Source organism: Anabrus simplex, chromosome 3 (genome assembly GCF_040414725.1).
Source record: "Anabrus simplex isolate iqAnaSimp1 chromosome 3, ASM4041472v1, whole genome shotgun sequence".
In the NCBI taxonomy this organism is placed as follows: domain Eukaryota; kingdom Metazoa; phylum Arthropoda; class Insecta; order Orthoptera; family Tettigoniidae; genus Anabrus; species Anabrus simplex.
Window position 1 is genome coordinate 234125894 of NC_090267.1, and position 3787 is coordinate 234129680.

Here is a 3787-nt window from a genome sequence, read left to right on the forward strand (position 1 = left end):
TCATTGGGATAACCACAAATGCGGGACCATCTGTTAAGACTGAGCTCATTCTGTGCTATTTTCTCAAGACAATATATTCTATATTAAGCTTTTGCCTCATTATCTGCTCTCATGTACATTATAATACTGTAATTTGTACATCGAACCTAACAACAATGCCTCAATGCGCCACATCTCTCGATGCAGAGAGACTGCATTTCTATTTCATACTCGGAAAGGAAAAACTCAAAAATTGTACATTTTTACTAAAGGAACTGGATCATCCCCCATTGGAAAGGGACATTTTCTTTCACTACTCGAAAGCCTCATTGAGAGAAATTCGCACTCTTTACACAACCTTTCATCGATATATTCTTCGCTACTCAATCGTGATAATTATGATAAGGGACATAACGGATTTAATTCCATATAAAGGAAACACATACTACAGCAACTCTGTTACAACCTTAGTTTCAAAATTGAATTCATGGCGACAACCTAAAAAAAAGCGACACTTCTGTTAAGACAGCCTTGTTCTACATCTCCTTGTATACCATTTGGCCAAGCATTACGTTTCTTTTTCTCTTAATTCCACCATCCAATTCCAGGCAGACCCTCTGTTCTACACCAACATACTTTCAAATAAGGGGAATACATCCATCAGCATTTCTTACAACCCGAAACTTCAATCTTAATTCATTGGGATAAATGCACAGAAGGGACCATACTCTTTCGTACAAACTGATTTAATTTCAAAAAACGGGAACTCATCTTTCAGCAACATTTACACAATCTGGAACTTCGATCAAATTGATTGGGAAAACCACACAAGATGGACCGTTCTAATCAAACATCAATAACCTGTAGGTAATTATCTGCTATTTTTCAAGATTAAATTCTCTACATTAAGCTTTTCGGTAAACCGCACAGAAGGGGATATTCTCTTTATTACTCACAGATATAGGTTCAAACGAATGGAACTTATCCATCAACAACTCTTTACAACCTGAAACATTGATCTTATTCAACGGGATAACTGAGCAGAAGCGGACACTCTCTTCGGAACACACCGATTTACTTACGTTTACAGGCAACACCAACATCACCAACTCTTACAACGGGAAAATGCAATCTTATTCATTATGATAAATAAATGCACAGAAGGGGTCATTCTCTTTCGTACAAACTGATTTAGTGTCAAAGAAGGGAACACATCTTTCAGCAACATTTATACCATCTGGAACTTCGATCAAATTGATTGGGAAAACCACACAAGATGGACCATCCTATTAAAACATCAGTAACCTGTGGCGAATTAACTGCTATTTTTCAAGATTAAATTGTCTACATTAAGCTTTACGGATAACAGCACAGAAGGGGATATTCTCTTTGTTTATCACAGATAAAGGTTCAAATGAATGGAACTTATCCATCAGCAACTGTTTAAACCTGAAACTTCGATCTTATTCATTCCGACAACTGCACAGAAAGGGATATTTCCTTGTTCAACACCAATTTAGGTTCAAATAAATGGAACATATCCATCAGCAACTCTTTCAACATGAAAATTTGATTATATTCTTTGGGATCCCATCCAGAAGGTGATATTCTCTTTGTTAGACACCAATTAGGTTGAAATGAATTGAATGTATCCATCAGCAACTGTTACAACCTGAAACTTCATACTTATTCATGGATAAAAACACCCAGAAGGGACCATTCTCTTTGTAATGCACAGATTTATTTCAAATGAAGAGAACACATCTTTCAGCAAAATTTATACCATCTAGATCTTCGATCTTACCGACTGGCATAACCACACGAGGGACCATTCTGTCAAAACAACAACCTTTAGCTCATTCTCTGCTAGTTTTCAAGATGATATTCTCTATATTAAGCCTTTGCCTCATGATCATCTCTCATGTGTTTTGTACTTTGAAACTTACACCACCACCTAACTTTGCTTAGATCATATTCATTGGGATAACCACAAAAGAGGGACCCCTCTCTTAAGAAGACAATAACTTTTTTAGCTCATTCTCTGCTATTTTTTCAAGAGAATACATTCTACATTAAGCTTTTGCCTCATGATCTTCACTCATGTACATTATCGTATTGTAATTTGTACATCAAACCTAACAACATTGCCTCAATGCGCCACATCTCTCAACAGAGAGAGAGAGACAGTATTTCTATTTCATACCGAAAGGGGAGAAGCTAAAAAATGTACATTATTACTAATGTAATTGTTTCATCCTCCATTCGAAAGAAACCTTTTCTTTCACTACTACCCTCATCCCTTACTCGAAAACCTCATTTTGAGAGAAATTCGCACTCTTTACACAACCTTTCACCAATACATTCTCCGCTACTCTATCGTGATCATTATGATAAACACACAAAAGCGACCTACACAATTCAATTCCATATAAAGGAGACACATCCTACAGCAACTCTGTTAGAATATGAGTTTTAAAATTGAATTCATGGTGATAACCACACAAAATCAACATAGTTTTAAATCAGAGGAATACATCTATCAACAACTCTTACAACCTGAAACATCGGTCTTCTTCACTGTGATAACTGCACGGAAGGTAGCGAATTATCTGCTATTTTTCAAGATTAAATTCTCTACATTAAGCTTTTTGGATAATCGCATAGAAGGGGATATTCTCTTTGTTAAACACCGATTTAGGTTCAAATGAATGGAAATTATCCATCAGCAACTCTTTACAAACTGAAACTTCAAATTTATTCACTGGGATAACCGCACAGAAGGGGCCATTCTCTTTGTACACGCCGATTTCAGTTCAAATGGAACATATCCATCAGTAACTCTTACAACCTCAAACTTCAATTATATTCTTTGGGAACCTGTCCAGAAGGGGATATTCTTTTTGTTACACACCAATTACATTCAAATGAATTTAACGTATCCATCAGCTACTCTCAAAACCTGAAACCTCGTACTTATTCATTGGTAAAAACACCCAGGAGGGACCAGTCTCTTTGTAACATATTTATTTCAAATGAAGAGAACACATCTTTCAGAATAATGTATACGATCTAGAATTACATTCAAATGAATTTAACGTATCCATCAGCTACTCTTAAAACCTGAAACCTCGTACTTATTCATTGGTAAAAACACCCAGGAGGGACCATTCTCTTTGAAACATTTATTTCAAATGAAGAGAACACATCTTTCAGAATAATGTATACGATCTAGAACTTTGATCTATCAACTGCGATAACCACTCAAGAGGCACGATTTTGTTACGACGACAAATACTTTGAGCTCATTCTCTGCTATTTATTCAAGAGAATATATTCTACATTAAGCAATTGCCTCATGATCCCTCATGTTTATTATCATATTGTAATTTGTACTTACAACCCAACAATGCCTCAATGCGCCACATCTCTCGATGGAGGCGACAGTATTTCTGTTTCATACTCAAAGGGGAAAAGCTCAAAAATGTACGTTTTTACCAAAGTAATTTGTTCATCCCCCATTCGAAAGGTACCTTTTCTTTCACTACTACCCTAATCGCTTACTCGAAAGCCTCATTTTGAGAGAAATTCTTACTCTTTACACACCCTTTCTCCGATATATTCTTACCTACTCAATCCTGATATTTATGATAAAATACACAAAAGGGACATAACAGATTAAATTCCATATAAAGGAAACACATCCTACAGCAACTCTGTTACAACCTGATTTTTAAAATTGAATTCATGGTGACAACCACACAAAAGTGATACTTCTGTTAAGACAGCCTGATTCTACATCTCCTTGTAT